This window comes from Diuraphis noxia, unplaced genomic scaffold (assembly GCF_037042655.1).
Source record: "Diuraphis noxia isolate RWA-SAM2 unplaced genomic scaffold, SU_Dnox_SAM2 contig0003, whole genome shotgun sequence".
In the NCBI taxonomy this organism is placed as follows: domain Eukaryota; kingdom Metazoa; phylum Arthropoda; class Insecta; order Hemiptera; family Aphididae; genus Diuraphis; species Diuraphis noxia.
Genome location: NW_028301713.1, coordinates 13,444,950 through 13,459,158, shown reverse-complemented (window position 1 = coordinate 13,459,158; position 14,209 = coordinate 13,444,950). Strand labels below are relative to the sequence as shown.

The 14,209-nt window shown below is 33.1% G+C and overlaps 1 protein-coding gene across 2 annotated transcripts in view; it reads left to right on the top strand.

Annotated features, from left to right (window-relative positions):
• The first annotated feature begins 2,564 nt into the window (after positions 1-2,564).
• klu (zinc finger protein klumpfuss) overlaps positions 2,565-14,209 on the top strand; it is a 32,125-nt gene continuing 20,480 nt past the window's right edge. Inside the window, exon 1 of one of the 2 annotated variants that reach the window (XM_015509652.2) lies at positions 2,565-2,697. The gene's annotated coding sequence lies outside the window, so the exon portion shown is untranslated. Of the gene's footprint in view, positions 2,698-9,817; positions 10,346-14,209 lie in introns of those variants that run through there. The other variant, XM_015509651.2, reaches the window with a different exon arrangement.

Here is a 14,209-nt window from a genome sequence, read left to right as displayed (position 1 = left end):
GCGGCGGCGGCGGCGGCAGTATCGGCGTCACCTGGACCGGGTTCCACGGACGGGACGGGACCCCCTAGACACTGAAGCAGCATAGCGCGCGCGCGCGTTCGCGTACAACAATGCGACGCCGAGGGGTCGGCCGTCGTCCCGGGCCGGGACAAACGGCGCCCCCGAAAAAGTCGTGGGAACGTAACGCGCCAGCATTGTGCTGCAGTGTGCCGTTATCCGAGCGCGGCGCGCACCGGGACGACGTGGCGTATAGTCGTTGCAGCAGTGGGCTTCTTGCGGGCTCTTCTTCCCACAGCCGGACGGTCTCCAGGTGGGACGCGCCGGTCGCCGCCTCTCCCCCCCCCCCATCATCAGACAGCATATTATGTGTTGGACCCGTCGTGGGACGCGCAGCCGCCGTTTCTTGTATGATATTTCTGGATTTGCGAGCCGTTTTCCCACCGTTTTCTCCGCGAAACCGGCTGCTCTTCGCTCCTGCCCGCAGCGGCTTGTCTATTATTATTATTATTATAATATGTTTATTGCGCCTCAAAGTAACAGATTGACAGTGCGAACAGATAATGCGTGTACGACGGTTTTTGTTTTGTTTTGGATGTCTTTGTCCGCGCGAGCGAGGGCCCCGTGAAAGTATAATTTATTATATACGTCACAAATTATATATTATGTTATGTATATTGTGTTTTCCATCGTTATTGATATCATAATACCTGCACATATATATAAAGATCGTATAGGCAGATGAGTTGTTTTAAATCCGCAAATGCATAGGTGGTTGATGTCCTGCTATTATGCATTTGAACGTCATCGATTTTGACTTATTTGAACTCGATGTAAGACGTTTTGATTTTATACTACCTACCTGTGTATTATAGTGTTCAATATTATGTTTTATTAAAATTATTACTCAACATAATTACATGTTGTGCAGAATTGAGTTTTTAAATATTCTGTTTCAAATCGAATAACTATACGCCGTTGTAGTCGAAACTCGAAATAACCACAAATCCCAAGAAATGGTTGAAATTGATTTTTTTAAACGGTGTCAAATCGAGACTTCGCCGTGTTTGAATTAACATTAATGGTGCTTTACATAAACATAAAACAAACCGTTCTCAGAGAGGAATCGAACCCTTAACCCTTTATATATGACAAATAACCACGGTTCAGTGGCCGACAAAATATATAATATTTACCCGAGCCGTGAGACCTGTGATTCGTCAACCGACGATTACCACCTCCAAGTCAGCCCTCCAACCCCCTCATAATTCCCCTGCTTAAATCAAAGACATTTTTGCTCCTATATATGTATAAAACACAGCAGCAGTTTGTTGGATTATATAATATTTGCAATCGATTCCCCGCAAGTACATTTTTGTTTGTTCGTTTGAAGTGGTGGACTGAATTGAGTGAAAGGGTACACTATTTATGACGTGTAAAATCATTGTTTAGTGTAAAATATTGTCGAATTACATAATATATGTATATACAATATGCATTAACCAGCCGGTTGAACTCATAATAAAATATAATAACACGAAGTATTTGTTTATTGTACTATATAATAATAAATTGTGATCGTATAATATCGATGTGGCTGCAGGTTATACACTTATGGTATACCTATACGTACGCACAAGTTGTTGTGCAGTGCAATTATGTATATTGAGAAGACGAGGAAATCGAACAATAATAAAATATACGTTAAACATTCGCGTAAAACCGTTGATTATAAATATAAAAGTATTTTTAATCAATGGTTAAGCATACGACGTACAATCAACTGCAGATTATAAAAAAATTGCAGATGCCGTGCACTCGATTGTTCACATATCTCGCGGATGTCATTATTTATATTTTCTCTATCTGACAATCAGGCAACACGGATAAAATGCATTAGCTAAAAATTGGTTCTCGTGGATTTTTGAGTGCATATTCTAGTTCAAAAACAGTAGACTAGTAGAGTAGGATACTTTTGAAGTTCAAGTATACCTACTACAGGTTGGAGGTTTTGTATTTAATTTTGTATTTTACTTAATACTTTGTCTTAAAAATAAAAAACAATTTGAACATTTAAATATGGATTTACTATTTTTTTTTAGACGACGCGTTGACAAAATCATATTAGTATTGTGTTAAACCCTCAAAAAAACAATAGCACTCTTCAAAGAATATTCTTGAGGTGGTCGATTCAACTGTGAGATCACTCGAAATCCGCATAAAAACGATTTTACACGAATGTTTTTTGTTCACATCACGCGCGCGCGTGTATGTGAGAGAGAAAGAAAACAATTAACAGTGCACTGACATCCTTAATTATATTATTGTGTTCTTCATAGAGAATAATCGCATATTATAATAACAACAATAATAAATAACCGATAAGTTTTGGCCTTATATTCGCGTAAACAATTTGACGTCAACGGTTTACATTATATATAATGTACAACATTAAAACAACATAAATTATGATAAATATTACACTATCATATTGACGGGGGGAGGGAGGAAAACAGCAGCAGCAGACAGTGGCAGTGGCGTACACCCGTCGACGGCAGTCGCATCGGCGGGCCAGCCGTGAAGAGGAGAGCGAGCGCGCGCGTTCCGTGTGGGAGTAATGTCGAATTGATGATGGACGGGACGGACGGCAGACGGAGGTCAAAGGTGTTCGTCCATATGACGTCAATGAGTGTCTATAATGTAAGACCGTGTATACACGTATTATATTTATTGTATATAATTAATTATTAGAAACCGAAACGTGCGCGATGAGGCCTACCACAGGGTTCATCTCATCGTATCACTGTACGTATATATACACGATGAGCTTATCGCCATCATTATTATTATTATTAATTTTTATTATTTTAATACAATAATATCAATATGAATAAAATATACCTCGACGTAGTCGTATTTTAAAAGTAAAGACGTTACATAGATACACTCAGACTAGGTCGTATGTGATGTATATTATATGATAACATTATAACATTATTGTTATTATAATATATCTGGGGCGGTAATGGTCTCGTTAGTCATCCTCGTATTCACCGCTCTGCTGTACCAACAATCGCGTAACAAATATATTATGTACAACCACATAATAATATATAATACGTATTTGGATAGAGGTAAGCGAGGCTGCAAATGCACAGACACCTGTTGGCTGTTGTATAGGTACTGCAATTTAGTGTACTAACATATACATCATATATGGCTTAGTTGGTATTATTGACAATATCAGTAAGTGTTATTAGGCTATGTGTTCGATTATTTTATTATTTTATTGAGTTTGGATACGCGAGGCTTAATATTATAATAATATGTTTAATATAGTATGCATTTTATATAATATGCGGATATACGAGGCGTGATAAATCCCGCTGGTCTAATATATATACGACTGTTAACTGACGCTATATTCTCAGTTTATAAAATGTTCGTATTTTTGCGTTTCGACGTTTAAACTGACATTTTTACGAGTTAAAATGCATCCAGTTTGAAAGCACACGGAGCTTGAAAACGTCACGCGACGTGCTGCAGTTACGAATTCGAACAATACGGGATATTATAATATTATTACTGCGGTGAATAGACTGTTATTATACCGTCGGTAATATTATGTTATGCTTATGATATTAATAATAAATACCTACTTAAAAAAACATTTTTTTTTTTTTCTACGAAAACGACTCTGTATCCCGTATATTTGTGAAACGTGTATATAATGTTTACATATATATATATATATATATATGTTTATTATATTATATTGTATAAATATAAACGTATATGCGCATGTTTATTTATTTTACGAAGACCTGTTACGTGTAGGCGCCGATTAGTGTTTTATTCTAATTGATGAAAAACGTCTTTACCTTCGTATATATTATAGATACTATTATAATATAAAAAAAACCTAGATGTACCGAATAAGTATAAATAGTTTATCGACTCAATTTCCGCTGGGTTGGAATAATATTATTATGAAAAAAATCCAACGTAGATACTACATATACAGTTATTTTTCTTAGATTTTTCATAAATCCACGTTACTTTGGTAATAAATTATTGGGTAATACGACATTAATAGAAATATATATAGGTATATATTATTTTATAGAGCCGAATGATAATAGTTATATATTATATGCTACATGCAAGTGTGTGTGTGTGTGTGTATAAACTGATTTAGACGAGTGTGCTGTTGATACAAAGGTTATAATATACGAAATGAACAACTGTATAGGTACCTAAAGAAGTAGAAAAAAAAATACTGGAAAGCAAAATTTCGATGAGAGATAAGAGGAATACGTATAATATTTTACTTTACGAACGTAAAACGCATGCCAAGATTACAAACTGCAAATGACGTTGTTAAAACGTTATTTTAATAATACGAGGAATATTAATGGGTGTATAGACGAAACGTATTGCGGGATGCGGCGCGCGCGAGCAATTGCAGCCGGCTCGAGTTTTTCGATATACCTAATAATAATAATAATAACATAAATATATTATTATGTTCTTATATACGCCATACAATATATTATAAATAATATATTACAAAAAATATAAATGCTCAGCCCAGGTCCCGGAGTCTTTATAGTAATTATCATTATTTGTACAATCGGGATTGTCGATCTGCTGTATGTCAACCGTTGCTATATTATACGATTGTCAGAGCTACGTAATGGCTGCACTAAGTTAGGTACCTACCTACCATACGTAATGTAGCAGTCAAATGGTGAATATAAAATATATTATAAACGATTATCATTAGTCCGATGCTATCAAAATGTTTGTACTATATAGAGACCGTGTGTACGAGTTCGCAAGTTGGCGTATAATATTATACGATATTATACTCGTCAGTATATACACACATCGAGTACATAAATAAAATAAACTATTCATTTATTTGAAGTTTTAACATATATCAATTAACACTTATTAACTGCAGCAGTTGAAAACTTTAATTCGTTACCAGATGGATACTTGGGCGGGTAACGTATAAGATTCTATAGATTTTAGATATTATATGACATTAAATATAGGGATAATCACTAAAAGCGTATATACTATATAAGCATTGTAACTATATTGCGGTATACAATGATTAGTAATAAAATTACCGATTATCTTGATACGCTTACGCAAAAGTCAAAACACACGAATTCGTACAAACAGACTATGTAGGTCTGACCACACATCACCGCGAAATTATCGGTCATTGGTAAATAACGTCAATTTCATCTATTTAAAATTTCAACAACAAGCCTTTTGAAAAGTTCTGAATATTATGCGTCTTGCTGCAGCAGTTGTCGCATTTTTGTTTGATTTGTAGAAATATATAGATGAGTAGGTAGGTGTAGGCGTTTCAGAGATCGAACAGTCGCCGGTGCAGCTGCTGCAGGTCTATGCTGTCATTATAAAATAAAATATATAATATTGCGTACTGCACGTTTAAATATCATATTTTAATATGACCGTGTGCGTGTTTCGTGTACATAAATAAATATTATAAAATATTATCGACTACGATCCTCGTACAGGCTTCGTAGAGATTCCAAAACCTATATATTGTATATATATATATATATCAGTATGAGTACTAAGTGGATATATATAAATCGGAACGCTTCGGCAGCGTTATAAAAGAAACGAAAAACAATTTAATATAATATACGTGAATCGAATGAATACCGTACAATAATAATATCATCCCGTATAGATATAATATTGTAATATTGTCTTTTTTTGAAGGTCAATGCGTGTACAAACTGTACAATAATAATGTGTATTATTTATTTGATATTATATATAAGTGTACAGTGTTGTTGACTATAGTTTAAGTGCGTATGTATAAGCTGCAGAAATTACGTATATTGTAACGTCAAATACGTAATTTGGTTTAAACCTTTTAATTTAAGCGGTTCAGACGTCTAATAAAATAATATTTTATTATAATTAATTTGCTACGTTCGCAGTCTGCGCCCTGTGATGATGCCATAATGTATATTAACCGTTATAATAATGCATATATTAATGAAATAATAACGCATGTAGGCGCGTAATATAATAATTATATATATCGTGTGGAATTGACTGATGACCGACTATATCGAGTATGTATAATATATATATATATATATTATATATTATACATATTATTATGCTCTTATATTCGACCGCGTTTGTTCTGCTGAGCATTATTATAATCTCATTTATTAAAAGAATGAAAATACGAAAAATAATATCGCGTTTCAAACAATGAACGGTATTCAAACGTCGGACCACGCGTGTTCGCATCACTATAAAATTTGTATTCCCCTCACCTCCCACCATCACCCGCCAATCCGAAGACTTTGAGGAGCTATCTATATAGTTTACACACACGCGCACACACACACACACACACACACACACACACACATACACACACACATATTGTTCGTATCGTATTAGGTATAGGTGTAAACCTGGTATATACACATTTACGTACATTACATAGGTATATGGTCACCGGTCATGTTTGGTGCGATCAACTATATAATACGCCGCGTCGCAGCCATGTACCTATATATGTATAATATACGGACAAATTAACATTTATATATATTATGTATGTGTATGTATATGTATAGTATATAGGCACGTTGGATTGATTTATTTATGCTGGGAAAAAAATATACATGCTGACCTATTATTCGGCACAAAGTATATTTTTGATTTATCCGCGAGTATAGGAGGTGTCCACATTATTATAGATCCGTAATAATATAATGTATATAGCATTATTATTATACTTTAATACTTTATATATACATATGCGTATATTTTATTAAGCTATACCTATTCATGTATACCAAGGGACGCGAGATTGAGGCAAATGGTGCATTTTTATACATTTCATAAATTTCGTGAACCTCTAGGACATTTTTAATTCCCCCCCCCCCAAAAAAAAAAAAACTTTTATAGCGAGATCACGTTCGATCCGGTTGTTCATCACTGCTGTCGTACAAACCGAAACTAGCTATTAACCTGTACATGAGATGCAAAAACAATCAATTACTGCATACACGGAGGTATATATACACGTACGTCCCGATGATTTATGGTCTTTTAAAAGTATATGATTATTTTTTTAAGTATTATAATTTTCTAGGTCAACAATAGACTAGAATCGAATTTAGTGAAATAATTTTCGTTTATATCTATCGGGCTGAGAATTAATATCATAAATAGAGAAAGCAGAGGCCGTCGGGTGCATGGGAAAAATCTGTGCAGAATCATTGCACTTCATCTTTGCATGTATACATATACATATAGGTGCCATTATAATATTAATACTGCAAATTACACACTTTATACGTTTTAATTTTTTTAATTCGCCGACAGAATAGTTTATGACTTCGTGTAGAAATTTAATAAAGACGTAACATTTACGTTCGATTGTTTACAATAGCTGATGATGACTTACTCATGGAAAACAAATATCTATAGTTGAATTCATTTTTTTCTTCATAATAACAATATAAATCTAAATACATCATTTTTAATAGTTGTATTGCAACTAAAAGTATAAGTAAACAAATATTTTTAATTTCAAAATTTAATATATTAAAAAAAAAATTTTTTTTATTGCACTATATTAGGTTAGGTATATTATAGTATATATAATCGGTTAGATTTTGTTAAATTTAATTTATTTATTTAGTTTTAATAACTATTTTAACTAGGTAGATATATCTATATAATGTTTATTCAGTTCTGCATAAATACCATGATATTGCCTATTGGCTATTTCTTTTCGTTCCGTCGATCATTATTATTTCCATGAAGTTTTTATAAATTGTCTTCGTGTAATGAAAATAAAATAACAAATTATTTAATTTTGATATAATTTTGGCAAATACAAAGTACTCAATAAACTTGCAAGCCATCCGCTATTAGGGTGGTTCAAATTAATTTATACTATTAAAACAGGTGTACCTAAATCGTTTTTCCATACTTTAACATTTCTGCTGGTCTGGTCCAGTATTATATAATAGGTCAGGTGTATATTTAAAATAAAATAAATAATAATCCCTTTAACAATAATATATCCAGATCATTATTTATTTAGAGTGCGTGCGGTTATATATAAAGTATATTATACTTTAAAACGCAGAAGCCGGAATTCCTCAGATCTCATTGAAATATTTTTTTTGATAAAATTACACCATGTCAAAAATCAAAAATTTTATTTTCGTGTCAGAATGTTAATAGTTGTCAGCTCCCGTGGCGAAATGCGGTCGAAATATAATATAATATATATTCTTATTATCTGAATTTTACCTTGGAATCCCTGCATAATATACCTTATACGGTGTATATATAATATTAAGTACATAGAATTCAGGTACCTATATTTATAATGTTATATAATTTATGATGGACATATTGACTATAATCGAGCGCATATATTACGGGCATTCAAGTGTGGTGCGCAAAGGTATATAGGCACCCGGGTGCCCCTACCTACATCACGCTTTATATATACATATTTTATAAGTACATTGTTCCGGGTTTTAAATGAAAAAAAAAAAATTATAAAACGAATATAATGATAAATATATTATAATATGTATAATATTTATTAGATATAATAGGCCTAGGAATGACCGACATCGTTCATATACATACATACATACCTATATATAATATAATTAGGGGTCTGAGATAACTTTAACCCGAGGGTTTTAAATACGTTTCGCCGTGGTCGGCGCCGTTTACTTATATACATATAATATATACCTACTGCAGCGTGTTCTATATATATTATATTTAAAATATATACCGAGCGTTATGGCACGGCGGCGAGACTCTACGAGCAAATTACAATGTATACCCCCAATTCGATCGAGTGTTTATTATTATTAAAAAAAAAAATAATAAAAATTTGTGTCCTAAGAGAATCGAAAAAAAAATAAACCACTACATCATTTTCCGATTCCGTGTGGCGGCGAAGTCGTTGTTCAACTACCTCCGACCACGACGCCACAGTCATCTTTGTTTCGATGTTTTTTAACGGGTTTTCACCCGCATCCGTATATATACATATATATTATAGGTATATATATATCGAGCATATATAATATTATATGGACGACGCGATGAGGCGGCAGCCGCCGTGCGCAATTAGCGGCGGCGGGTCGATAAATGTTATAATTATTATCAATTATCATCAAGTCGGGGATGATATTTTTTTCTTTTTGACGTAGGTCTGAAACTCGAGCGACCATCGGGGTCGCCGCGTATGATGAGCCCCCGGGCCGAATCCCGCCGACGATATAATTATAACAGAAATATTATATAATATTATTTTAAAAACAAACCGTAAAAAACACTAAAACCTAGGCATATGTATAATATATATGTGTGCGTGTAACAATAATTTGCGGTTTCGGCAACAATAACATTCGCTATACAACATAATATTACGCGTATACATAACCATCTAAACGTTCGTACAGGTAAGCCACGCTGATCATACACACACACACACATTTACACACAATACGTTATAATACGTATTACTATTGTGTGTGTTCAACTACCCCCGCCTACCCTTTTGCATCGACACCGCCACCACCACCACCATCGCCGCCGACGTTAACCCGACGACTCCGCCCACCGGTTACAGGGATCCCCCCACACGCAACGGACGTCCGTCCGTCCGTCCGTCCGCCCTTCGGGGGAAGACCCGACGGCGGCGGCGGCGGCGACGACGATCGACGCCCGCGAGTAAAAGCGGCGTCGGTGGAACCGAAAGAAGGATCAGTGTGTCAGCAACAGGCGACCGAACGACCTGTTGCAGGAGTATACTGCGTAATAACATTATTATCATTGTAATCGTATTATTATTATTATTATACACGTATAAGGCGTGAGAGAGAAAACGATTTTTTTTTAGATAAATAAAAAAAACCGAGCTTTGTCTCCGGACAACTGCACACAACACTGTCGTATCGTGCCCGTGCAGCGTGCACCATCTCGTTTTGTACCGTCCTCGATAAATAATATTGTTAACATCACAATATTCTTTTTATTAAATTCTTTTATTCGTATACGGTAATACATTTCGCGAATTAATAATAATATTGTAACTTGTAACCTACGTTATCTGTACATCGATTTGTATTTATATAACACTATGTTATAAGATTTGTGTATTGCAGTGAGCGCCTTTTTTGTAACGATATTACAATTTATTTTTTTTTCCCATTTTGTTGATCTTCTCCCACGACACGTCTCGTGGGCGTCTGTCTACGTTCGAGATTCCACGCCACGATTTCACAAGGTAAATTGATTTATTTATTATTATTGTTATTATTTATTTATTTATTTATTTATTATTATATATTTTTTACTTTTTTGTGGGGATTTATTTTTATCGGTTTCGACGTTAAAACCGGAATATTATGTTATGCGAAACTGGATTGTGCGTGACAGACGTACGCGTGTTATTTTATTATTATTTTTTGTGTTTTTTTGTACGGCTTTTATGACGTTTTATATTATATCGGACGAGAACATTTATTTCAATTTGAGTACCAAATGCACCGATGATGATGATGATGATGATGATAATAATAACCGACCGGACCAATTAGTTTTACAACCGAGTTATTCTCAAAGTGCGAGCCGGTGATTTGGACCGAAGTTCAAATAGGTATATAAATAAACCGTTAAGTATTTCGGGTGCCGAACATTACACGTCGTCCGAACTTGACCTCGCGACAAACGTGGGCGCTGCCGTTTTCGGCTTACCCAACGTAGGGAATAACTAGACGGATTATAGCGTTAGAAAATTTGCTAAACTATAAAATTTTCATCGAACAGATATAAAATTTTTATTGGCCAATAACGCACACGTTCGCTAAACGATTTCAAATTACATTGTAGATTTGTAGATATCCGTTAAAATGGTTATATACAAATAAATTCCATTAAAAGTGTTATCAAACAAAACATGAACCTTACGGTTTACATTAAATATTATGAGGTTTAACCATTAAAGACCTTTAAAATTCTATTTACTTTTTATTAAATTGGTTATTAATATACAGTAAGTATACACATTGATCAAATACAAATAGGTTTAGTCCACCGTCCACACCTTGTTTGCAATCCATGGTAGTTATACACATTATTATGTAAACTTGTTTTTATATATCAATATAATATGTTCAAATCAACCGTTTTTTTAAAAGTTAGCTTTACGTATCAACTATGATTTTTATACTATTTATACATTGATAGTACATTTTTATCATGTTATAGTATTATAGACACTATACTGTCTATTTTTTTTTTATATGTTTTATGAAATTTTAGACACTCATCATTTGCTTTAAAATTAAAACATTCAAAAATGTTTCCACGTGGCCTTAAATAAATTATCTTACCTCTAAGTTTTATAATTATTAATAGGTCAATTCATTCTAATGCTTAAAAAGAATCGATAAAAATTGATTATTTCGTACAAACATTTCTCAATATCTAAATATTATGCACTGACGGAGACGGCATAATGTACGCGTACAACGATCATCAAATAATCTGTTAGTAATCATAAAGTAATCAAAAACTTTGAATATAAAAATAAGTTTTAATTTAAACAAAGAAATCTTTAGTTAAATGTGTGTAAATTACATTAAATTGTCGTTATGATTATGACAAGTTTAATCAACAGTTTTAGAATAAATTCATCATCTAGAAATATTTAATGCATACAACTAAAAATATTACTATGTGTCATTTGTTCGGGTGTAAGCCAATTTATTGTACTGTCGTTAAGTGAACGATTTCGCGGTATCAGTGGTAATCATTAGGATTTCTAGTTATTCTGACAAACTGAAGATGAACATTATACTAATTTATATTATTTAAAATTTTGGTAGATTAATTTAAGAATAGATTTGCTTTTAGAAAATAAATTGATAAGTACTGAATTGAATTATAACAATAATAAAAGGAATTCAATATTCAATTTTTTTAATTGAAAATAAATTAATATTTACAATCTACAGTAATCTTATTTTATACACAAGAATATATAAAAAAAAATGTTTTTATGAAATGTTTTAAATTTTACGGTAACTATATTTACCGTATTATTGAATCAAAAAAAAAAAAAAAAAACTATACAACTTGAAATTACACAATTTTTAAAATGTTCACATTGCGTATTTTTTGTTTTTCGCTGAAAACGCTATTAGTCATATTGCAATATTTGAGTCTCAATAATTGAATACAATTGAATATTTATTTCTACAAGTACACATTTATTCTTTTTGATTTTGTAATGCTTTCGAGTACATTCAATAGTTTTAGAAGGGTGTGAGTACCTATAGTTAAAAATTCATATTATTATATAGATCGAAAGAACTTTAATCTTCCCTTGAAATATTTTCTAAAAAAAAATCTATTGTTTCCTGAGAAGGGTTCCCAAAATGACCACTTTGTTGCGAGATATTTCAAAATATAATTTTATGCGGGTAATAAAAAATTAATGAAAATATTAAAAATATAATTTTCGTATGTTCTATATACGCTTAAACTTGTATAACGGTTTATGCAGTTCATACATTTTGTTCCACAAAGTTGATGCTCACGTACAGTACGTACAGTAATACGTATAGACTACAACAATTTTATCGAAATCGGTTTTGATTATAACAGACACTTTTGCTGCGATAACATAATATTGTAACATAATGTTACACATTATCTATTTTCGATATGAAAACGAAAGTTGAAATTAATACGCCCGACCACGACTGTATAAGATAACAGTCTAGACACGTGTTGCAATAAAGTGATATTAATTAGAATTTATCAAATAATATTATAATAAAACCGGACAGAAATTTCCGGTAGTGGGACGCTTTGTAATTTATATATTGGTATACGATGCAGTATATTCTTGTGGACCCGACGGATCAAATCGAGTGTAAATTCAATGAATAAGAAAAGGTCTCGTTATATTTTATGTGTACTATGCCGTTTACGGTGTTTGCATATAATATAATTTCTAATCCAATTTCGTTTGGGTTGTTATGAGATCAAACAGCCGCACGGGGCGTCATCGATTGTTGTTCGGCATGCGGTGCAGCTGTTCTCCTTTGGGTCGGGGTCTTTGTTGACGAGACGTTCAAGACGAAATGCGCCAAAAAAGGAAAAAAACGGTCGCACGTGTCATAACCATATTTTGAAAATAAGATTTTGTTACTCGGATAACGGTCTACCTGCACAATGGTGATGGTGATGATCGATCAACCCCGTTTCTCATAAATCGCTTTTACATGAGAAGGAGATTTATATTTAATATTACTATACACGATGCTTAATACTTACACACGCCCGTATATCCTATTCAAATTTTTCATAATATGTATAAAGTATAATGTTTTATAATTACCTACACAACTACGGATACTAAGCTTAGGTTTCGTATTGTTAAAATTAAAACTAAACTCGGCTAAACGGCTTTTAATATAATTAAAATTTTTAATAAAACGTTTTTAGAACTCGCGTTTGATTACTCGCATAGTCGCATTACCGTAGATCGTGGATGTTAAACTGCATATATATATATATAAAGACTTAAAAGATCCACTTCACGTTATGCCCGTTTACGTTTACCACATTGTTTAGGTATATTCCTATGGATTTAAATCAAAAAATGCGCAAAAAGTAAGCATAATATAGACGAGATAAACATTTTGATACGAACAAATTTTGAACATCACGATTTATATCTTTCCGCGGCGATACAGCACGTGCGTATACTATTATATATTGTATTTTTGAAAAAGAAATATTTGTGCGTATATATTATAGTGCATACTCGCGTTTATGCTAAGTACACACGGACACTATATAGTTATAACTTGTACAGTAAATACAAGCTGCAGTATACTTACGACGATTAGTTAAGAGGTTTTTTTTGTGTACGCAACGAGTCCTGCACGATGCGCAAAAACTGTTTTCTTTAAATGGCTTATACCAGACATGGATTAAAATACGTAAATACATATTTGTTTTTCTTCTTACAAAAAAAAAAAAACCGTTAAAACTATTTTCTTTTCGTACATAAAAGAACCGCATTGTTACGCCCGTCACACCCCTCAATAAGCAGATATCGCGGTCCTGGTGCAAC